The 25,251-nt window shown below is 42.1% G+C and overlaps 1 long non-coding RNA gene across 1 annotated transcript in view; it reads right to left on the minus strand.

The window, feature by feature from the left end:
- LOC309523336 overlaps nucleotides 1-25,251 on the minus strand; it is a 28,481-nt gene that overhangs the window by 333 nt on the left and 2,897 nt on the right. The window contains exon 2 of the long non-coding RNA XR_014215306.1: nucleotides 713-841. This is a non-coding gene — a long non-coding RNA (uncharacterized lncRNA). The remainder of the gene's footprint in view (nucleotides 1-712; nucleotides 842-25,251) is intronic.

Genomic DNA, 25,251 nt, shown 5'->3' on the forward strand with positions numbered 1-25,251 from the left:
TCACAGCCTTTGGAGGGAAGGGCTGTAGCTTAGTAGAGCATCTACTTTGCATGCAGGAGGTCCCGGGGTCAATTGCTGGCATCTCCAGGTAGGGCTGGTAATGCCCCTGCTTGAAACCTTGGAAAGCTGCTGTCAGTCAGTGTAGACAATACTGAGCTAAATGTAGTGTAGACAATACTGAGCTAAATGGACCAATGGTCTGACTCTGTATAAGGCAGCTTTCTGTGTTCCTGGAAACCCTTCTGTTTTGCATGCGGAAGGCCCCAGGTTTGATCCCTGGCATCTCCAGGTACGGCTGGGAATATCCCTTGCCTGACTTTCTGGAGAGCTGCTGCCAGTCAGTGTAGACAATACTGAGGTAGAAAGACACATAGTTCTGATTCAGTATAAGGAAGTTCCCTATGTTCCTAGGTTCAAGCCCTGGGATCTCTAGGTAAGTTTGGGAGAGACTTCCAACTTGAAACCGTGGAAAGCCGCTGCCAGCCAGTGTAGACAGTACTGAGCTAAATGAGTCAATGGGATGGCGCAGTATGTCAGCTTCCTATCTCCAGCATGCCTTATTCTGCTACCCACAGTGACTGCCAGGCCCTTCATCCCTGTTGCTAAGCAGTGAGGCTCTAGGGTCACCAGAAGTATCAGCCAGAGGGGCAAGAAAAGATGGCAGGCAGCCTTCAAACCCTGTTTGAGTTTGAGTTGCGAGGCATTCCCTCACCTTCATGGTGTAAGTCTCCAAGTGGAGGTTCTCAGTGGAAACTTGGAAAAGGGACTCAATGGTGCGATCGGATTCTGACAGCTTGGTCAGAAATAGCTTCCCAGGCTCCAAGAAACACACCTCCATTTCCTGAACAGAGAAGATGATCTGATGGGTAACACTTGCCATCTGATGGGTAACACTTGCCAATGTGCATCAATATGTATGTATTAGAAAAATGTGTCACATAAGTGAAAAATAAAATGAAAATGCACATAAGGGGGAATTTATTGCATAAAACTATACAGTCAAAACTGAACACAAAACATTTGGAGAGATCCATACTAAAGCAGTAACATATTTTCATGAGGATTTAAAGCAAAAATTCGCAAATTGCTGCAAAGCCACTTCCGGGACCTGGCAAGGAGGTGAGGTTGCGGGCTTCACGCCCACCCCACGTGCGCGGGGGCTGGGTTGCAGCCCCCGCGAGAACGAGGGAATCCTGGCCACGTCGTCCACCCAGCCAGCCAATCGGGGGGGGCGTGGCCTGCCCTATTTAGGGCCGACGCAGCCGGGGGTCGCCCTCTTTTCGCCGCGCCAGCCATCATGTTTTTAGAGGTTTGTATCGGGTAGCTTAGCTTATTGATCATCTTGTTTAGATTTTTCTTTACAGGGTCGCGAGGCAGCGTGGGCGCTCATCTCCTTCGCCGTGCGGATCGTGCTTCCCCGGGGTTCGACCAACTCTCCGGCGATCCTGGTCCTTCTTTCTCGCTGGCTTCAAGCCCGCTCGCGCTTCAGGCAGCGGCTACGGCAGCCGTCGCCAGTTAGCAGGGCGGAAACAGCACCGCAGAAGCCTCCACCGCTGGGGAATTGTTTGCTTACTTTCCGAGTCGTTTTGCCGCTAAGGAACTTTGTCAGGGCAAGCGCCCCCTGCACCTTCTGGGAGCTCATCTCCGCATTCATCTTCCTGGGAAGGATTCATTGCTCCAGAGATCAGGTCGTTTGGTTTTATTATTTCAGCCGCGGTAGCGGGGATTTGTTATATTTGTGTGGGCCTTGCTGGGAGCTCGTGGGGGGGCTTGGCGGCAAAAAAGAAGGAGGTTTGAGGCGGTATCGGGGGCTAGTGTTGTCGGCATAGATCGCTGCTGGTTTTGCGCTCACGGGGCTTGTTTTGTCGGCGTTGGTCGCTGCTAGCTTTCGTCACTTCAGCGGCATTTTTTTTAAAGATATTTATTAAGGTTTCAATATATTACAAAATATGCAAAAAAACAACAACGAAAAAAGAATTAAAGAGGGGAAAAATAGAAGAAAAAAGTAAAAATACAAGATCATAGAATCATAGAGTTGGAAGAGACCACAAGGGCCATCGAGTCCAACCCCCTACCAAGCAGGAAACACCATCAGAGCACTCCTGACATATGGTTGTCAAGCCTCTGCTTAAAGACCTCCAAAGTAGGAGACTCCACCACACTCCTTGGCAGCAAATTCCACTGTCGAACAGCTCTTACTGTCAGGAAGTTCTTCCTAATGTTTAGGTGGAATCTTCTTTCTTGTAGTTTGGATCCATTGCTCCGTGTCCGCTTCTCTGGAGCAGCAGAAAACAACCTTTCTCCCGCCTCTATGTGACATCCTTTTATATATTTGAACATGGCTATCATATCACCCCTTAACCTCCTCTTCTCCAAGCTAAACATGCCCAGCTCCCTTAGCCGTTCCTCATAAGGCATCGTTTCCAGGCCTTTGACCATTTTGGTTGCCCTTCTCTGGACACGTTCCAGTTTGTCAGTGTCCTTCTTGAACTGTGGTGCCCAGAACTGGACACAGTACTCCAGGTGAGGTCTGACCAGAGCAGAATACAGTGGCACTATTACTTCCCTTGATCTAGATGCTATACTCCTATTGATGCAGCCCAGAATTGCATTGGCTTTTTTAGCTGCCGCGTCACACTGTTGGCTCATGTCAAGTTTGTGGTCAACCAAGACTCCTAGATCCTTTTCACATGTACTGCTCTCAAGCCAGGTGTCCCCCGTCTTGTATTTGTGCCTCTCATTTTTTTTGCCCAAGTGCAATACTTTACATTTCTTCCTGTTAAAGTTCATCTTGTTTGTTTTGGCCCAGTTCTCTAATCTGTCAAGGTCGTTTTGAAGTGTGATCCTGTCCTCTGGGGTGTTAGCCACCCCTCCCAGTTTGGTGTCATCTGCAAATTTGATCAGGATGCCCTTGAGTCCATCATCCAAGTCGTTGATAAAGATAAAAACAATTAAAAAAACAGATTGGTCTTTCCATGTCTTATCTTTCATTTGCTTGTTTCCCCGACCTCCTCACACCTCCCTTTTTGTATTCCAGTTCAAATTAGTTAGTTCAGCAAATCCTTTCCCTCTTTAATTTTATCTTAATCTCTTATCTTAAAATATAATAACTTTAAATTTTCACCTGTTAACAATCCATTTTTACATATTCCTTTTAACATTGCTGCTTAAAACCACTTAACTTCAGTCCAACATCATTCTAACACATTCATTAATTTTGCAGTATTTCTGTAAATAGTCTTTAAATTTCTTCCAATCTTCTTCCACCGACTCTTCTCCCTGGTCTCGGATTCTGCCAGTCATTTTCGCCAGTTACATATAGTCCATCACCTTCATCTGCCATTCTTCCAGAGTGGGTAAATCTTGTGTCTTCCCATACTTTGCAATAAGTATTCTTGCTGCTGTTGTAGCATACATAAAGAAAGTTCTATCCTTCTTTAGCACCAATTGGCCAACCATGCCCAGGAGAAAGGCCTCTGGTTTCTTCAAAAGGGATATTTAAATACCGTTTTCATTTCATTATAAATCATCTCCCAGAAAGCCTTAATCCTTGGGCACGTCCACCAAAGGTGAAAGAATGTACCTTCAGTTTCTTTACATTTCCAACATTTATTATCGGGCAAATGATAGATTTTTGCAAGCTTGACTGGTGTCATGTACCACCTGTAAATCATTTTCATAATATTCTCTCTTAAGGCATTACATGCCGTAAACTTCATACCTGTGGTCCATAACTGTTCCCAGTCAGCCATCATTATGTTATGTCCAACATCTTGTGCCCATTTAATCATAGCAGATTTCACCGTTTCATCCTGAGTATTCCATTTCAACAGCAAGTTATACATCTTTGACAAAATCTTGGTTTTGGGTTCTAACAGTTCTGTTTCCAATTTTGATTTTTCCACCTGGAAGCCAATTTTCTTGTCCAAATTATATGCCTCCATTATCTGATAATAATGAAGCCAATCTCGCACTTTATTTTTTAGTTTTTCAAAACTCTGCAATTTCAATCTGTCTCCCTCTTGTTCCAAAATTTCCCAATATTTCGGCCATTTGGCCTCCATATTGAGCTTTTTCTGAGCCTTCGCTTCCATCGGTGACAACCACCTTGGGGTTTTATTTTCAAGTAGGTCCTTATATCTTATCCAGACATTAAACAATGCTTTCCTGACAATATGGTTTTTAAATGCTTTATGTGCTTTGACCTTATCATACCACAGATATGCATGCCATCCAAATACATTATTAAAACCTTCTAAATCCAAAATGTCTGTGTTTTCAAGAAGCAGCCAATCTTTCAGCCAGCAAAAAGCTGCTGATTCATAATAAAGTTTAAGGTCTGGCAGGGCAAATCCACCTCTTTCCTTTGCATCCGTTAGTATTTTAAATTTTATTCTAGGCTTCTTGCCCTGCCAAACAAATCTAGAAATATCTCTCTGCCACTTCTTGAAGCAATCCATTTTATCCAAAATTTGCAATGTTTGAAACAGAAACAACATTCTAGGCAATACATTCATTTTTATCGCAGCAATACGGCCTAGCAGTGAAAGCTTCTAATTTGACCAGATTTCTAAATCTTTTTTCACTTCAGTCCAGCATTTTTCATAATTGTCTTTAAATAGATTCCCATTTTTAGCTGTCATGTTAATCCCCAGGTATGTCATGTTAATCCCCAAGTATTTCACTTTCTTAACCACTGTTAAAGCTGTCTCATTCTGAAACCTCTCTCTCTCAATCGCTGTTAAATTTTTCTCTAAGACCTTTGTTTTTAACTTATTCAGTTTAAATCCTGCAACCTGACCAAATTCTTGAATCAGTTCCAAAACTCTTTTGGTACTAGATTCTGGCTCCTGTAATGTCAATACTAAATCATCTGCAAATGCTCTCAATTTGTACTGTTTAGCTCTGACTTGTATACCTTTAACCAATTGGTCCCTTCTAATCATATTCAGCAAAACCTCCAGGACCGATATAAAAAGCAATGGGGAAATTGGGCAACCTTGTCGTGTCCCTTTTTCTATCTTAAATTCCTCCGTCACCACGTTATTAACAATTAATTTAGCCTTTTGTTCTGAATAAATTGCACTTATACCGTTTCCAAAGCCTTGACCTACTCCCATCCCCTGTAGATTCTTCTTCATAAAACTCCAAGAAATATTGTCAAAAGCTTTCTCCGCGTCCACAACTATCAAAACTGCCTTGGTATTAATATTCACTTGTAATTTTTCTAAAATATTGATTATGTTTCTCATATTGTCAGACAAGTGTCTACCCGGGAGAAAGCCTGCTTGATCTTTATGAATCTCTTCCACTAACACTTTTTTTAGTCTTTTAGCCAAAATGGGGCGGTAGTTCTTAAGCTGCGTCTTTTCAGTCTCTGTTTTCGGTATAAGTGTGATATACGCTTTCTTCCACGACGCTGGTGCCCTTTTTCCGTCCATTATTTCATTACAGACTTCCTTTAAAGGTTGTACTAACTATTCTCTTAAGGATCTGTAATATCTAGAAGTCAGTCCCTCCGGTCCTGGAGATTTACCTAATTGCATATTCTGAATGGCACCTTCTACCTCCTGTTCAGTTATTTTATAGTTCAACATTAATTTATTTTCTTGAGAGAGTTTTTGCAATCCATTTATTTTCAAAAATCGGTCTAGGTCAATTTCTTTCTGTGGCCCTTGTGTATATAGTTGTTTAAAATACCTCTGGAAACAATTTCTAATCTCGACTGGGTTCTCTATGTTCTTTCCTTCCACTTCTAAATTTATAATAGTATTTAGTTTTTGTCCTTTTTTCATTTGCCAGGCCAACAATTTCCCACATTTATTAGCCGACTCAAATGTCTTTTGTCTCATTTGTTTAATTTTCCATTCTATCTCCTGATTCATCATTTTCATGTATTGTACTTGATATAGCTTTATTTCTCTCAAGATCTCTTGCAACTTTGGTTTTGCTCTCAACTTCTTTTCACTTTCCTTTATTTTCTCCAGTATTTTATCCTTCTTCTCATTTTGAGTTCTCTTCTTTATTGCATTCTGTTGTATCAAGAACCGTCTCATAACAGCTTTGCTTGCGTCCCAGATTACTCTTTTTTCAACATTAGTGTTCATATTTATCTCGAAATAGTCTCTCAAGGTTTATTGGGCCTTCTTAGTCACTTCTTCATCTCTAAATAAGGTGTCATTCATCATCCATCTGAAAGAGCAAGTTGGTGTTAGTTTCATCTCCATCTTCACAGCATTATGGTCGGAGCAGGTTTTTGGACAAATTTCCACTTTTCTTATCTTTGGTGCCATTCCTCTAGTTACCCATATTTGATCAATTCTTGTCCATGTCATTTTGGCTTCAGAGAAGAAGGTTTCCTCTCTAGCCAAGGGATTCTTTGTTCTCCAGATATCAACTAGATCAAAATTGTCTGTCATCTCAAAAAAGGTTTTCGGTAGTCTACCATCCTTAGTGACTACCTGCCTTTGTGCCTTGTCCATATTTGTAGATACCACTCCGTTCATATCTCCCATCAAAATCACATTATAGTCCAAATAGTCCATCAAGGTCTCATGCAACTTTTTAAAGAATTCAGATTTCCCCTCGTTTGGTGCATAAACTCCTACTATTAAGAATTTCTCTCCTTGTATTTGAATTTCAATTGCCACAAATCTTCCTTGGTCGTCTTTAAAGATAAATTTTGGTGATAGTCTCTCCTTTGCATAAATCACTACTCCTCTTTTTTTAACTTTGTCCGGTGAGATAAACTCCTGACCCAGTCTTTTGTTGATCAGTAATTTTCTATGTAGCCTAATCACGTGTGTTTCCTGTAGACAAATCAAGTCCAATTGTAATAATAATAATAATAATAATAATAATAATAATAATAATAATAATAATAATAATAATAATTTATTTATACCCCGCCCATCTGGCTGGGCCTCCCCAGCCACTCTGGGCGGCTTCCATAAAAACCAAAAATACAGTAAAATATCACACGTTAAAAACTTCCCTGAACAGGGCTGCCTTAAGATGTCTTCTGAATGTCAGGTAGTTGTTTATCGCTTTGACATCTGCTGGAAGGGCATTCCACAGGGCGGGTGCCACTACCGAGAAGGCCCTCTGCCTGGTTCCCTGTAGCTTTGCTTCTCGCAATGAGGGAACCACCAGAAGGCCCTCGGCGCTGGACCTCAGCGTCCGGGCAGAATGATGGGGGTGGAGACGCTCCTTCAGGTATACTGGATCGAGGCCGTTTGGGGCTTTAAAGGTCAGCACCAACACTTTGAATTGTGCTCGGAAACGTACTGGGAGCCAATGTAGGTCTTTCAAGACCGGTGTTATATGGTCTCGGCGGCCGCCCCCAGTCACCAGTCTAGCTGCCGCATTCTGGATTAGTTGTAGTTTCTGAGTCACCTTCAAAGGTAGCCCCACGTAGAGTGCATTGCAGTAGTCCAAGCGGGAGATAACCAGAGCATGCACCACTCTGGCGAGACAGTCCGCAGGCAGATAGGGTCTCAGCCTACATACCAGATGGAGCTGGTAAACAGCTGCCCTGGACACAGATTTGACCTGTGCCTCCATGGACAGCTGTGAGTCCAAAATGACTCCCAGGCTGCGCACCTGGTCCTTCAGGAGCACAGTTACCCCATTCAAGACCAGGGAATCCTCCACACCTGCCCGCCTCCTGTCCCCCCAAAACAGTACTTCTGTCTTGTCAGGATTCAACCTCAATCTGTTAGCCGCCATCCATCCTCCAACTGCCTCCAGACACTCACGGAGGACCTTCACCGCCTTCACTGGTTCTGATTTAAAAGAGAGGTAGAGCTGGGTATCATCCGCATACTGATGAACACCCAGCCCAAACCTCCTGATGATCTCTCCCAGCGGCTGCATGTAAATGTTGAAAAGCATGGGGGAGAGGAGAGAACCCTGAGACACCCCACAAGTGAGAGCCCAGGGGTCTGAACACTCATCCCCCACCACCACTTTCTGAACACGGCCCAGGAGGAAGGAGCGGAACCACTGTATAACAGTGCCCCCAGCTCCCAGCCCCTCTAGACGGTCCAGAAGGATGCTATGGTCGATGGTATCAAACGCCGCTGAGAGATCCAGCAGAACTAGGAAACAGCTCTCACCTTTGTCCCTAGCCCGCCGGAGATCATCAACCAGTGCGACCAAGGCAGTTTCAGTCCCATGATGAGGCCTGAATCCCGACTGGAAGGGATCCAAATGGTCCGCTTCTTCCAGGCGTGCCTGGAGTTGTTCGGCAACCGCTCGCTCAATCACCTTGCCCAGGAATGGAAGATTTGAGACTGGGCGATAGTTGGCCATCGTGGCCGCATCTAAAGATGGTTTTTTAAGAAGCGGTTTAATAACCGCCTCTTTCAGCGGGTCTGGGAAGGCTCCCTCACGGAGGGAGGCATTCACCACCCCACGAAGCCCATCACCCAGTCCTTCCCGGCTAGCTTTTATAAGCTAGGATGGGCAAGGATCCAGGAGACAGGTGGTTGGTTTCACTCGCCCAAGCAGCCTGTCCACATCCTCGGAGGTAACAGATTGGAATTGATCCCACTCAACTTGACTAGACAGAACTCTAGCACTCTCCCGCCCCGGTCCTGCTCCCACGGTGGAGTCTACTTCTTCCCGAATCTGAGCGATTTTATCTGCAAAAAACTTTGCAAAATCATTGCAGGAGAACATGTGGCCCGTACTGGGCCCCGATGTTGCAGGTGGTTCCGCTAAATTGTGAACCACCTGAAAAAGTCTCCTGCTGCTGTTTTCTGCAGATGCAATAGAGGCGGTGAAGAAATTCTTCTTCGCCGTCGCTATCACCACTTGGTAGGCTCGACGTTGAGCTCTAACCTGTGTCCGGTCAGATTCGGAATGAGTTATCCGTCACCGGCGCTCTAGCCGTCTCAACAATTGTTTCATTGCCCTCAGATCCGTGGAAAACCATGCAATCGGAGAGGGCGCTTCAGAGCCAAACAGTCAATAGCCCTGGTTAACTCCACATTCCAGCGGGCCACCAGGGAATCGGCTGAAAGGCCATCAACATGGGATAAAGCATCCCCTACCACTCTCTGGAAGCCATTTGGATCCATTAAGTAGTGGGGCCGGACCATCCGAATTGGTCCCACCTCCCTGCAGAGGGGATGGGTCGCAGAGAAGTCCAGTTGCACCAGGAAGTGATCTGACCATGGCACTTCTTTCGTTTCACTTTTACTTAGTGTCAGATCACCAACATCCATAGAGGTAAACACCAGGTCCAAGGCATGTCCACGGCTATGGGTTGGGCCAGACTTATTCAGGGACAGCCCCATGGAGGCCATGCTTTCCACGAAGTCCCGAGCGGCCCCTTGTAAGGTCGTGTCGGCATGGATGTTAAAATCCCCTAGGACGACCAAGCTAGGTGTCTCCAGGAGAACACCCGCCACGACCTGAAGCAGCTCGGGCAGGGAATCCTTGGTGCAGCGGGGAGGTCGGTACACCAAAAGGAATCCTGTACTGCCCCTATTGCCCAACTTCCAGAACATGCACTCAGAAAACTGGGTCTTCCCAATAGGACGCCTGGTGCAAACTAATGACTTCCTAAAAATCACTGCAACCCCCCCTCCCTGCCCACATGACCTGGGTTGCTGTGCGTAAGAGAAACCTGGTAGACAAGCAGCGGCAAGGACAGGCCCATCTGCTTCATCCAACCAAGTCTCTGTTACACATGCCAGGTCAAGTCCTCCATCCACGATCACGTCATGGATGGCAGTGGTCTTATGAATCATTGACCTGGCATTGCACAGCAGCACCTTCAGGTCATTGTTCCTTTTTTAATAAATGAAAAACTCTTTTCCTTTTCTGGGGGGAGTTGAGACCATTAGAATTCCAGGTTAATAGTTGCAGAGCCATGATGTAGTTACTTTACTTTTCCTCCAACTGCACTAAGTGCCTGTTCCTGCTCTGTCGGTGGTATCACCTTCTCTAGGCAGTCCAGTCCAAAAGGTAGTTTTGCTATGTCTAATATTCCTCTTTCTAGTGCTCTTAGCTCTTCTCCAGATTCTTTCTGCAGGTCTTCTCCGTGGTCTTTCAAAAATCTTTCTTTGGCTTCCGGAGGCGGCGCGAAACAGCAATGGTGGTCCTCTTTACGCTGTGAAGAGGGGCTCCACGGAAAAGGGTCGTCCGCTGCGGCAGAGCGGAGACCCGTTAAGTAAAACCACAGGTAGAGTGAGCCTGTGGTCGTGGGACTCGGCGGGCACCAAGAGCGACCTCGGAAACGAAGAAGGGACCCCGTAAGGGGCTCCGGAACGTGGAGGGGGTAGCGGTGCTGTGAGTTCATCGCTCTTTCCGCGGAAGTGAAGCCGCGTGGCTGCTGCTGATGAGCGCTGACCTTTCTTCTTTGACTATTCGACTCTTAAACAACATACCCGTGAGTAAGAACATCAAGCTCTGGGATTTAAATTCTTTGAGAAATTCGGCTGAAAGCGGGAGACGTTAAAAGGAAGTCCGTCTTCCGGCTCTGCTTAAAGTGTCAAGCAAAGGCGCTAATAAGCTGAAGCGTTGAGAGGGGATTTCCTCTCCTTTAAAAGATCTTGAAATTGACTTTGCAAATTCGAACTGGACTGTACAGGGGGGGGGGGAAGAAGTTGTGTGTGTCTAAATTGGATTGGACTTAGACTTGAACTTTTCTTCCTTTCTCTGGTGGATTACAATGTTTAAAGTTTAAAGAACCCAGCTCCCGGCTGCTTGGATACAAAAGAACCATCAGACTGCAGTAAACTGTATCTTAAGTTAAGCTGTTATTTTGGAACTGTGTGGTGAGATACAAACAAGGGACTTTTGTAAGTATCTTTATAAAGAACTCTTCTTTTTGGATTTGGGCAAACTTTCTAAGCTTAAAGTGACTTTTGAAGACTCCCCCCTTTTTAATCCCTTTTTTCTCTATTGTTTTCTTGGGAACTTGATGGTGGAAACTTTTTTCTTTGTTTTCTAACCTTTGGGAGCTCCCCCTACTGGATTGTGGAATATCTAGTCTCTGAGAACTGCTGGTTTGCTATTAATCTTTTGTGTGAATGTTTATTTTTTGGATTGCTTTTCCCATGGGACTTACAGTTTGACCTTGATAATTGGACAGCTGTGGAATGAGTGGCGCTGCAAAAACAAGGGCTGCCAAAAAAGCAAAACAAACTAAACTGTTGCAATCAACTTTGACTGTGCAGCCACGAAGGTCATCTGTGCCAATTCTTACAGGCCTGCAACAAGAAGAAATTAAGCAGCCAGCTTTGGGGGACATGGCTTCAGGAGGGCCGGAAGTTGCCTTTAAAGAAATACTTGACCAGCTGGCAGCGTTAAACAAGAAAGCTGATGAACAGGGGGCTAAACTTGACCAAGTGACAACAACAATTAATAAACTGACTGACCAAGTTTCTCAAAACACTCAGGCAATAGGGAATATTCAAACTACAACGGCAGAAAATCGTAAATTGGCGGAAGAAGCGAATTTAAAAGCAGATCAAAATAAAAAGAAGATTGAGGAAGTAAGAGGGGAAGTAAGGCCACTGAATAGACAGATCACCGAACAACAAGCCTATCTGTCCATGCTGGAACTGAAAAACCGGGAAAACAATCTTAAACTGAGAAATATCCCAGAAATTGAGAAAGAAGATTTGACTGGTTTTTTGACAGCAGAAATATCAAAGTTTTGGGGCCTAACGGAAGACAAGGATTTTAAAATTGTCACCGCTTTTAGACTGGGAAGAGTGACGAGAAAGGATAAACCAAGGGACTGCCTGATCATTTTCAGATCTAGGCAAGAAAAAGCTCATATACTCGGCCTACACTTTAAAAATCCATTGGCGATTCAGGGAAGGACAGCAGAAATCTTCAGAGATATACCGAAACAGCTTCTGGATTTAAGAACTACTTACAAAGATCTCGCAGGATTACTGAGAAACAACACAATCCCCTACAGGTGGGAATTTCCTCAAGGTCTTTCTTTTTATTTCAAAGGGAAAAAAGTAAGAATTAGAACACCAGAGGACCAAGAAAAGTTTCTGAACGACTACGGGGAGGACCTTTGTAAAGGAGTAGCAGGAGTTTGGCCACCACCTCCGTCTGGTCCAGCACCAGTTCCACCAGGTACAGACGACAAAAGAGATCCATCCCTATTGGTTGACAAATTGATTCAGGATGTCTCTTCAGCTTCTTAGCTGGAACATTCACGGCGCAAATTCTCCCGAGAAAAGGAAAAGGATTTTTCATATATTGAGGAAAGAACAATTGGACATTGTTTGTATGCAAGAAACACATGTAACTAGGCTCCACAGAAGAGTTTTAATTAATAAAAGATTAGGCCAAGAATTTATCTCATCAGATAAGGTCAAGAAAAGAGGGGTAGTGATTTATGCAAAGGAGAGCCTATCACCAAAGTTTCTGTTTAAAGATGAACAAGGAAGAATTTTGGCGATTGAAATACAAACGCAAGGAGAAAAATTCTTGATAGTAGGAATTTATGCACCAAATGAAGGGAAATCGGAATTTTATAAAAAGCTGCATGAGACAATGCTGGATCATATTGATTACACCAACATCATCGTGATGGGAGATATGAATGGGGTGGTCTCCACTCTTATGGACAAATCACAAAATCAAAACTTAACTAAAGATGGCAGACTGCCTAAAACTTTCTTTGAGCTAACTGACAATATGGACTTGACCGATATATGGAGGACAAAGAACCCCTTAGGTAAAGAAGGAACATTCTTTTCTGAGGCCCACCTATCATGGACAAGAATCGACCAAATCTGGATATCTAGAGGACTGGCACCTAAGACAAAAAAAAAATAGAAATTTGCCCCAAAACTTGCTCCGACCATAATGCTTTGAAAATGGAACTGAGACTTACACCAGTTGGATCCTTCAGATGGAGAATGAACGACACCTTGTTTAGAGACCAGGACATTGTAAAGAAGGCCCAAAAAACGTTGAAGGACTATTTTGAGATAAATTTGAAAACTTCAGTTGAAAAGAGAACAATCTGGGACGCAAGCAAAGCTGTTATGAGAGGGTTTCTGATTCAACAGAATGTGATCAAGAAAAAACTCTGGAATGGGAAAAAAGATAAGATATTAGAAAAGATAAGAGATGGTGAAAAGAAGCTCAGACTTAATCCAAAGTCTAAAGAAGTGCTAAGAGAAATTAAATTTCACCAATCACAATATGCGAAACTGATTAACCAAGAAGTGGAGTGGAAAATTAAACAAATGAGGCAAAGATCGTTTGAATCTGCAAACAAATGTGGAAAGTTATTAGCATGGCAATTGAAAAAGAGACAAAAATTGAACTTTGTTACCAATCTGGAGGTTGAAGGAGAAAGTATTCAGAAACCAGAAGAAATTAGAAACTGTTTCCAGAGATATTTTAAAAAGTTATTTACTCAAGGGCCTCAGACAGAGTCAGAGATAGACCAATTCATAAAAATAAAAGGACTACAAAAGCTATCACAAGAGAAACAATCAATATTGAATTACAGGATAACACAACAGGAAATTGAAGGTGCCATTCAGAATATGCAATTGGGCAAATCCCCAGGCCCAGATGGACTTACCTCCAAGTATTATAAGACACTGAAAGACTACTTGATCCAACCACTAATGGAGGTGTGCAACCAGATTATGGAGGGGAAGGGGGCTCCAGAATCGTGGAAAGAAGCATTCATCACTTTGATACCGAAATTGGAATCTGAAAAGGCTCATCTTAAGAACTACCGTCCCATCTCACTCCTAAATGTGGATTACAAAATTTTTGCGGATATTTTGGCAAGCAGATTTAAAAAGGTTTTAAATGAGGTAATTCATAAAGACCAGGCAGGCTTTCTCCCTGGTAGACATATGTCTGATAACACTAGGAACATCATTGATATTTTGGAATTGTTGCAGACAAATATGAACACGAAAGCAGTGTTAATTTTTATAGACGCAGAGAAGGCCTTTGACAACATTTCTTGGAAATTTATGAAGAAAAATTTGGAAGGGATGGGAGTGGGACAGGCGTTCCAAAATGGTATAGAAGCAATCTATTCAGAACAAAAGGCTAAACTTATAGTGAACAATGTGGTGACAGAAGAGTTTAAGATTGAAAAAGGGACACGACAGGGGTGCCCCCTATCCCCCCTTTTATTTATTTCAGTCCTGGAGGTGCTGCTCAACTTGATTAGGAAGGACCAGTTGGTGGAAGGAATACAGGTCGGAGCGAAACAATATAAATTGAAAGCTTTTGCGGATGATTTGGTTTTAACATTACAGGAGCCAGAATCTAGTACAAAAAGAGCTTTAGAACTAATTAATGAGTTTGGTCGGGTGGCGGGATTTAAGCTGAACAAACAAAAAACTAAGGTTTTGGGAAAGAACTTGACACCTTCAGAAATAGAGGGGTTTCAGAAAGAAATGGAGTTAAATGTGGTTAAAAAGGTGAAATACCTGGGGGTCAATTTGTCTGGTAAAAAATTGAACTTATTTAAAGACAATTATGAGAAATGCTGGACAGAAGTCAAAAAAGATTTAGAAATTTGGTCAAGACTAAAACTTTCCTTGTTGGGAAGAATAGCGGCTGTAAAGATGAATGTATTGCCAAGGATGTTGTTTCTGTTTCAAACCCTACAGATTGTGGACAGAGTGGAATGCTTTGGACAGTGGCAGAAGGATATCTCGAAGTTTGTCTGGCAGGGCAAAAAACCCAGGATAAAATTTAAAATATTAACAGATGCGAAAGAAAGAGGGGGATTTGCCCTGCCGGACTTAAGGTTATATTATGAAGCTGCATCTTTCTGCTGGTTGAAAGATTGGTTTTTATTAGAAAACACTGATGTCCTAGATCTGGAAGGGTTTAACAATGCTTTTGGATGGCATGCATATCTGTGGTACGACAAGGTAAAGGTTCATAAATTGTTTAAGAACCATATTGTCAGGAGAGCCTTATTTATTGTCTGGACTAAATATAAGGATTTGTTCGAAAATAAAACACCGAGGTGGCTTTCACCAATAGAGGCAAAGGCCACAAAAAGACTTAATATGGAGGGTAGCTGGGCAAAATACTGCGAAATAATAGAAAAAATTGGAGATAACTGGAGATTGCAGAGTTTGGATAAACTAAAAGACAAGGTACGAGATTGGTTACATTATGCCCAAATTCAAGAGATTTTTAAAAAGGATAAAAAAGTCGGTTTCCAGGTGGAGAAATCGAAACTAGAGACAGAATTACTTGAACCAAAGGCTAAAGTGCTTTCTAGAATGTATAACTTGCTGCTTAAATGGAACACACAGGATGAGACAGTTAAATCAGCCATGATAAAATGGGCTCAAGACATTGGGCACAACATTATGTCTGAAGACTGGGAAAGGTTATGTACCACCGGCTTAAAGTTCACGGCATGTAGTGCCTTAAAAGAAAATATTATGTGTCAGAGCTGCTTCCAGATCCGAGCTCACAGAGGATCACGCTAGCCAGCATTCACTGTATAAAAGTCTTTATTGATTTACAGTTTCCATTTTCAAGCTGTAGCGCGCAACTCTACGTCTTATAAGCTAGACCGGCGAAGCTCCGTCTGAGTCTCCGCCTCCTGTACACCAACTTAATACCCTAGCCTTACTCCACCTTTTCCTCCTGACCGTTCTTCTCTGGGTCCCTCTGCCCCCCGTGGTCTCTTCCTTCCGGGACTCTTCTGACGCTGACCCCCCGGACCCTTCTGTCTCCTTGCGGCGGGCTTTAGGACCTGGCTCCCTTTCCGGGCTGCTTACTGTGCCGCCTTCCTGTGCATTTGAACTTGACGCGCGCGCCCAACCTCCCACTTTCCGTTTGACCGTTTCTTCTCTCTCCGATGGAGGTGTGGCCACTCCTGACTCATGTCCTCCCCCCTGCGGCGAGCCGCCTGATCCCGATGCCTGGCGCCCTTCTTCCCTACTGCGCTCTGTTGGGGATGTTGGCCCCGATTTCCAACTGCTGCTCTCTGAACCCCCTTTTGTCCCTTCTTCCTGGGGTGTCCCCCTAAGCTCCCCCCTTGCTCTGGTCACTGGCGCTCCTTTCTGTGAATCTTCCGATTCACTGGAAAGACTCGGAGATCTCGGGTCGTCGTCATCGCTCATCTTTCCTTCGGACTCCTCCCCTTCACTCTCTGTTTCCTCCCTTGCCCTCGCCTCTGCTCCTGAACCCCTGACATTATGAAAATGATATATAGGTGGTACATGACCCCAGTCAAACTCGCAAAGATATACCACTTGTCTGATAATAAATGTTGGAAATGTAAGGAAGCTGAAGGAACGTTCTTTCACCTCTGGTGGACATGCCCGAGGGTGAAGGCCTTCTGGGAAATGATTTATAACGAATTAAAAAAGGTATTTAAATATACCTTCCACAAGAAACCAGAGGCCTTCCTCCTGGGCATAGTCGGCCAGAGAGTGATAAAGAAGGATAGAACCTTTTTTTTATATGCAACTACAGCAGCGAGGATTCTTATTGCCAAACACTGGAAATCACAGGAGTTACCCACACTGGAAGAGTGGCATACGCAACTGATGGACTACATGGAATTGGCTGAAATGACTGGCAGAATCCGAGATCTGGGTGAAGAAACAATAGAAGAGGACTGGAAGAAATTTAAGGACTATTTACAAAAACATTATAAGTTGTATGAATGCTGAGAATTTGTTAAGTTTTTACGAAGAATCAGCTTTAGCAAATAAATTTGAAAATGAAGGAAATTAAGTTATAATTATGAAAAGACTAAAGTTTAGAGTAAAATCTTTTTAGGATTGATGAAAATATAAAAAGTAATGTAACAATAAATATTCTAAACCTAAAGTATAAATAATTGAAAGTACAAAAAACGCATGAAACAAGGGGATAATTTGCTGTTATTTTATTGTAATGAATGCAGAGGGTGGAAGATGTGGGGAAGTCCAGTAGATGATGAAAAAATGTTCTGGAAAGATGAATATTCTTTTTTTTCCCTAACTTCTTTCTTTTCTTTCTGTAAAAATGCTTTTGTTGTGCTATTGATGACGTTATATTTGAATTTGATACCTGGAAAAAAGCAAATAAAAATATGATTAAAAAAAACAAAAAACAAAAATCTTTCTTTGTCGTCCACTGATCTTATTTTTATCTTTGTTCGTTTGAAGCTGAAAGATAGGCCTTGGGGAAATTCCCACCTAAAGATAATTCTGTTACTTCTCAACAGGGCAACCAAATCTCCATAATTGGACCTAAGGTCCAAAAGATATTTCGGAATGTCTTTAAATATCTCCACTCTTGACTGATGTATTTCTAAAGTCTTCTGAAAGTGCAGACTCAAGATTTTGTCTCTCTCCTCTTTTGTTCGGAGGGTGATCAAACAGTCTCTCACCCTGTTCTTCTTCCCTCCTCTTCCAAGCCTAAAAGCACTCACTATCTTAAAATCTTCCTTCTCCAAATCTAGGTCCCCAAAGTCTGCAAATTCCTGCACAAGAAAGTCAGTCAGATTGTCTTTCTCAAGTTCAGGTACGGCCCTGATCCTCAAATTCGTTTGTTTCTCGACTTCCGGTCAGCTCCAGCAATAAATGGCGGATTTCCCTCCGAGCTCCGGAGGGAGTCTGCTCCGCGGGTTCGGGTCCTGCTGCTACGGCGAAGCGGGGACCCTCAAAAAACACAGGTGGTGAAGCCTGTGAGCAAGGAGACTCGCCCCCCCAAAACCGCGAAGGAGCCTTTTTAAAGGCTTCAGAACGGCAGCGGGTGAGTGACGCGGTGTTGAGAGTCGTCACCCGGTCCGTGGAGTGAAGCCGCGTCGCCATTATCGGAGAGTGCTGACTTCTTCCTGGAAATTGGACTTAAAGCAATTACCCGTGAGTAGGTCTATAAGACCCAACTGGATTTGGAACAAAACTAGAAGAAATTTGGCACTGAAACGGGAAAGGTATAAAAAGGAAGTCCGCCTTTCCGATCTGTAGATAGATCAAAGCAAAGAGACTTTAAAGCTGTAACTTTGCAAGAGCTGTGTTTTGAAAACGAGTAAACCTAACGTCAAAAAGCAATTCCCCTTCTGCCTGCAGGAGCAGAGGGGGGGGCTGTACTTTATATACCTGCATGAAAAGAGGAGAATGAAAATATATCCACTGCCTTAAACCCTGGGGACGGACTGCCTTGACAGGGAAGCCGACTAGAGGGCTGTCATTATGCTAAGGTTAAAACTTTTGAAGTGACATTTGAAGTAACTCTGTGAAAGATACTGTGTCGCTGGACTGCTCTGTATTTAGAATAACTTTGAAGGTAACTGAAACTGTGACTTTTTAGGGATACTAGAGACTGCCAAAAGAGACATTTTGTTTCAAAAAATTTTAAAGTGAAGCTGGGAGTTTCTCCCCCTAGAGGAGACTTTGTTGCAACAATAACAACTAAGCCACTAGCAGCTAAGCCATTGGAAATTTCCTTTTCAAAACAAATCTGCAAGTGTGGACTGACCTTGGCTTTGCATGAGAGTGTTATGGCAGATGAAAAAACCACTAGGTCTGGCAGACAATACAAGACTGACACTTCACATCAGAGAAGGGCCTCAACATCCGGAGACACAGGAGCAGCTGCTGCCTTGCAAACAAAACCAAAAATTATGTCTGAAGATCCATTGGCACAAGCACTTGGCAAAATCAATGAATCTTTGGAATTTTTAACAAGACAGGGAGCAGAGACAATTAAACAGGTTGCAGAAACTAATAAACAAGTGGCTGAAATCTCAGCAAAAATTGATTTGAATACTACAAGTATAAATGAATTGGGAAAGAAGGTGAACTCTAATACACAGACTATTGAAAAACTTCTAGAGGAATCGGCCACAACTCGAAAGATTGCAGAGGAGGCCAAGGATATTGCAACTGCTACTCAGGAGAAGATACTACCAGTTCATAAGAAATTAGAGGATCATGATCTGACATTGTCTATGATTGAATTGCAAAGAAAAGAGAGAAATTTAAGAATTAGAGCAGTACCTGAAAGTGAGAAGGACAATTTGGTGGACTTCCTCACAAAAGAATTTTCTGAATTTTGGCAACAGGGTTTGGAGAAGGAAGAATTTAAGATTGTGAGTGCATTCAGACTCGGTAGACAAAGTAAGAAGAAGGCAAGAGACTGTCTGATAACCTTAAGATCAAAAGAAGAAAGAGACAAAATCTTGAACTTGCACTACCAAAGAACTTTGGAAATTGAAGATTCCTATGTGGAGATCTTTAAGGATATACCGAAGTATATTTTGGATGTAAGAACCTACTATAAAGACCTGGTCGTTCTATTGAGAAGAAACAATATACTCTTCAGGTGGGAATTTCCCCAAGGCCTATCCTTTAAATATAAAGGAAGGAAAATAAGAATAAAGACAGTGAGTGACAAAGATAAGTTCCTGAGTGACCACGAAGAAGATCTCCAGAAAGAAGCGGAATCTGGTGAGGAACCAATTTCATCAGGAAAAGGAATACTAGACATAGCAAACTTATCATTTGGATTGAAACTACTGACAGCAGAAGAACAACTACTTGGAGCAGTAGGGGGGGGAGTAAATAATCCCATCATGGCTCTGCAACTTCTAAGCTGGAACTGCAATGGTTTGAACCTGCCCCGAAAGAGAAAAAGTGTTTTTCACATATTGAAAAAAGAACAATTGGACTTGATCTGCTTGCAAGAAACACGTGTGATGAGGACACATAGAAAATTACTTATTAACAAAAGATTAGGTCAAGAATATATTTCATCTGATAAAGTTAAAAAAAGAGGAGTGGTGATATATGCAAAGGAAAAATTGCTACCGAAACTGATTTTTAAAGATGAACAAGGAAGATTTTTGGCAATTAAAATTCAAGTTCAAGGAGAAAAATTTTTGATCGTAGGAATTTATGCACTGAACGAGGGGAAATCTGAATTCTTTAAGAAGTTGCATGAGACTCTATTGGACTATCTGGATTACAACTTAATTCTGTTGGGAGATATGAATGGAGTAGTTTCTACAAATATGGACAAAGCACAAAGACAGGTAGTTACCAAAGATGGAAGACTACCTAAGACCTTTTTCAAAATGACTGACAATATGGACTTGGTTGATATTTGGAGAACAAAGAACCCTCTAGAGAGAGAGGGAACTTTTTTCTCTGAAGCTAAAATGACTTGGACCAGAATTGATCAAATATGGGTTACTAGAGGGATGGCTCCAAAGATAAAGAAAGTAGAAATCTGCCCTAAAACTTGCTCCGACCATAATGCTGTAAGGATGGAGATGAAGCAAACAACAGCTGGCTCCTTCAGATGGAGGATGAATGACACCTTATTTAGAGATGAAGAAGTATATAAAAAGGCCCAAAAAACTTTGAGAGACTATTTTGAAATAAACTTAAAGACCAATGTTGAAAAAAGAGTAATCTGGGACGCAAGTAAAGCTGTTATGCGAGGATTCTTGATGCAACAAAATGCTATAAAAAAGAGAAGCCAAAATGAGAAAAAAGACAAGATCTTGGAGAAGATAAAAGAAGGGGAAAGGAAATTGAGATCTAAACCAAAGTCTCAAGAGATCTTGAGAGAAATTAAGCTATACCAGACACAATATATGGAATTGATGAATCAAGAAATAGAATGGAAAATTAAACAAATGAGACAAAAGACATTTGAATCAGCAGATAAATGTGGTAAACTATTGGCTTGGCAAATGAAAAAAAGACAAAAATTAAATACGGTTACAAATTTAGAAGTGGAAGGAAAGAACATCTATAACCCAAATGAGATTAGAAATTGCTTCCAGAGATACTTTAAACAATTATATTCACAAGGGCCGCAGAAAGAAATGGACATAGACGAATTTCTTAAGAAAAATGGATTACAAAAAATCTCCTATCAAAGTAAAATAGTTTTGAATCAGAAAATAACTGAACAGGAAATAGAAGGTGCCATTCAAAACATGCAATTAGGCAAATCTCCGGGACCGGATGGGCTGACTTCCAGATACTATAAAGCTTTGAAGGAGTGGTTAGTACAACCTTTGAAGGAAGTCTGCAATGAAATTTTGGAGGGGAAAAGAGCACCAGAATCGTGGAAAGAGGCTTATATTACACTCATACCGAAGACAGAGACTGAAAAGACTCAACTTAAGAACTACCGCCCTATCTCGTTACTAAATGTGGATTACAAAATCTTTGCTGACATTTTGGCTAAGAGACTGAAAAAAGTTTTGATGGAGGAGATTCACAGAGACCAAGCGGGCTTCCTCCAAAGAAGACATTTGTCAGACAACGTAAGGAATATAATTGATATTTTGGAAAAGTTAGAAGTAAATATAAACACTAAAGCAGTTTTGATATTTGTGGACGTGGAGAAAGCCTTTGACAATATTTCTTGGAGTTTTATGAGGAAGAACCTCCGGGGGATGGGGGTAGGCCAAGAGTTTGAAAACAGTATAGGTGCAATATATTCTGAACAAAAAGCAAAGCTAATAGTAAATAATGTGGTTACGGAAGAATTCAAGATAGAAAAAGGGACACGTCAGGGGTGCCCAATTTCTCCCTTACTTTTTATTTCGGTCCTGGAGGTTTTGCTGAATATGATTAGAAGGGACCAGCTGGTTAAAGGGGTACAGGTCGGAGCTAAACAGTACAAATTGAGAGCATTCGCAGATGATCTGGTACTTACATTACAAGAGCCAGAATCTAGTACTAAAAGGGTATTAGAATTAATTCAAGAGTTTGGTCAAGTAGCAGGATTTAAATTGAATAAGTCAAAAACGAAGGTTTTAGAGAAAAATTTAACAGCTATCGAAAAAGAGAGGTTTCAGAATGAGACAGGATTAACTCTGGTAAAGAAAGTGAAGTACTTGGGGATTAACATGACAGCTAAAAATATGAATTTATTTAAAGATAACTATGAGAAATGTTGGACAGAAGTGAAAAAAGATTTAGAGGTCTGGTCGAATTTGAGGCTTTCCTTGTCTGGTCGAATTGTGGTTATAAAGATGAATGTATTGCCTAGAATGTTGTTTTTGTTCCAAATACTGCAAATAGTGGATAAGATGGACTGTTTCAAGAAGTGGCAGAAAGATATTTCGAAATTTGTCTGGCAGGGCAAAAAACCTAGAATAAAATTCAAGATTTTAACTGATGCAAAGGAAAGGGGGGATTTGCCCTGCCAGACTTTAAACTTTACTATGAATCAGCAGCTTTCTGCTGGTTGAAAGACTGGCTACTTCTTGAGAATACAGATATCTTGGACTTAGAAGGATTTAATAATATCTTTGGGTGGCATGCATATTTCTGGTATGACAAGGTTAAAGCTCATAAAGCTTCTAAAAATCATATTGTCAGGAAAGCACTATATAATGTCTGGATAAAATATAAAGACTTGTTGGAAAATAAAACCCCAAGGTGGTTGTCGCCAATGGAGGCAAAGGCTCTGAAAAAGCTCAATATGGAGGCCAAATGGCCGAAATATTGGGAAATTTTGGAACATGAAGGGGACAAATTGAAATTGCAGAGTTTTGAGAAATTAAAAGATAAAGTGCGAGATTGGCTTCATTATTATCAAATAATGGAGGTTTATAAGTTGGACAGGGAAATTGGCTTCCAAGTGGAAAAATCAAAATTAGAAACAGAATTGTTAGAACCCAATACTAAGAACTTGTCTAAAATGTATAACTTGCTGTTGAAATGGAATACACAGGATGAAATGGTGAAATCAGCCATGATTAAGTGGGCACAAGATATTGGTCATAACATTATGTTTGCTGACTGGGAACAATTGTGGACCACCGGTATGAAATTTACGGCATGTAATGCCTTAAAGGGAAATATTATGAAAATGATTTATAGGTGGTACATGACCCCAGTCAAGCTTGCAAAAATTTACCACTTGTCTGATAATAAATTCTGGAAATGTAAAGAGACTGAAGGTACATTCTTTCACCTTTGGTGGACATGCCCAAAGATTAAGGCTTTCTGGGAAATGATATATAATGAATTGAAAAAGGTATTTAAATATACCTTCCCGAAGAAACCAGAAGCTTTTCTCTTGGGTATGGCCGGCCAATTGGTGCCAAAGAAGGACAGAACCTTTTTTATGTATGCTACAACAGCGGCAAGAATACTCATTGCAAAGTATTGGAAGTTACAAGAACTACCCACCTTGGAAGAATGGCAGATGAAGGTGATAGACTATATGGGACTGGCAGAGATGACCGGCAGAATCTGAGACCAGGGAAGAGAGACAGCGGAAGAAGACTGGAAGAAATTTAAGGACTATCTTAGGAAACATTGTAAAATTATTGAATGTTAGAATGACGTGGGTTTAGAAATTATGTGGTTTCTAGCTGTAATGATTAAGTAAAAAGAAAAGAAAGTCTAAAAATTTAAATGGATAACAAGGGAGAGGATTTGCTGAATTAATAATTGGAAATTGGAATACAGAAAGGGGAGGTATGAGGAAGTCGGGAAAGTAAGTTACAAGAAAATAAAGGATTGAAATTATACTTGTTTTTGTTTCTTTGTTTGTTTGTATTATTGTTTTGTTTGTTATTATATAATTTGTGAAACTTCAATAAAAATCTTTTTTTAAAAAAAAAAACCATTCGTTTGTTTCTCCTTCAATTCAATCATAGACAATATCGACCTGTGGTCCTTCAGTAGCTTATGTATCGGTGGTATCTTCTCTTCTACAGCAACTGCTATTTCCTTTGCTTCTTCAGCTGTCTTTCTAGTCAAAGTAGATTCCTGTAGCAGTTTCTCAATAGTTTCTGTATTAGTATTTAACTTCTGTCTCAGATTGTTAATGCTTGTAATATTTTGATCAATTTTAATTGATGCTTCAGCTACTTGTTTACTTAGTTTTTCCATAGATTCATTAATTTTGCCTAAAGCCTGAGCTAAAACATCTTCGGTTGCCATTCCTTTAGGTTTAGGTTGTACAAATGCAGCCCCTGATGATGCAGAGGGGCCAGATGTTTATGCTCTTCGCTGCAGCCCAGTGTCTGGGCGAAAAGATCTGCCAGACCTCGTTGTTTTTTCCTTGCCACAAGTGCAAGAAATGCCTCGGAAACCACCCAGCCACTGCCTGCATCAAAGGGAGGCAGCCCTTCCAGGGCAGGAGAGGCTTCACCAACCAGGGTGCCAGGGGAGGCCATGGAGCTCCATTTGGACCTCAGGGAAACCGACAGTAATCTTGATCTCGGCCTGGCGTTTTCTCCTATCAAGCTGACCCCATTAAAAACCCTTTTGGATCTTTATCCCAACAGAATAGCTGCTTTGTATCTGTGGGAAGGATTTAGTGCTGGTTTTAGGTGACCCACCAAATCAAAAATTGGTAAGGGAGATGCCTGAGGTTGCGCAAAAGAAAATTTGTAAGGAAATTAAAGCAGGAAGGATAGCTGGCCCCTTTTCCGTCCCTCCCATAGAGGGTCTCCATATATCCCCATTAGGCATCGTCCCCCAAAAAGCGCCCGGTGAGTTTCGCATGATTCACAACCTATCCTACCCAAAAAGAGGGTCTGTCAATGATGTGATACCCCAGGAACTTTGCTTTGTGAGGTATGCCTCCTTCGATCAAGCGGTTAAACTGATTCTCAAATTCGGAAACGGTGCGCTGCTGGCTAAATGTGACATTGAGTCTGCCTTCAGACTCCTGCCAGTACACCCGGAAGACTTCTGGTGGCTGGGTTTCAAATTTGAGGGGGCTTATTTCGTGGACAAGGCAATACCCATGGGTTGCTCAGTGGCTTGTGCAGCCTTTGAGGCATTTAGTACCTTCCTGGACTGAGCGCTTGGCTTTAGAACAGGCTCGGAGGGTGTGTCGTACTACTTGGATGACTTTATCCTCGTAGCTGATAGTAGACATAAGTGCTCGGAACTTCTTGAAGCCTTCACATCTTTAGCGGGGGAGTTGGGCGTACCTCTAGCCGCAGACAAAACAGAGGGCCCAGCTACAACCATAGTTTACTTGGGTATTGAATTGGACACTGTCGCCCAAACCTCTATACTGCCCAGAGAAAAATTAATTGCACTCGGGGACCTTATTCGGCAACTTCTCCCCCTAAGAAAAGTTACCCTCAGGCAGATTCAGTCACTGTTAGGCCATTTAAACTTTGCTTGCCAAGTGGTTTCCCCTGGCCGCCCATTCTGCGGCCGCCTCGCGAGGCTGTCAGCAGGTCTGCGATCCCCTCATCACAGGGTTCACCTATCAAAAGAGGTAAAATCCGATCTGGAAGTCTGGTTGAAGTTTTTGGAAAGTTATAACGGAATT

Source organism: Podarcis vaucheri (assembly GCF_965113315.1).
Source record: "Podarcis vaucheri genome assembly, chromosome: W".
Lineage (NCBI taxonomy): Eukaryota > Metazoa > Chordata > Lepidosauria > Squamata > Lacertidae > Podarcis > Podarcis vaucheri.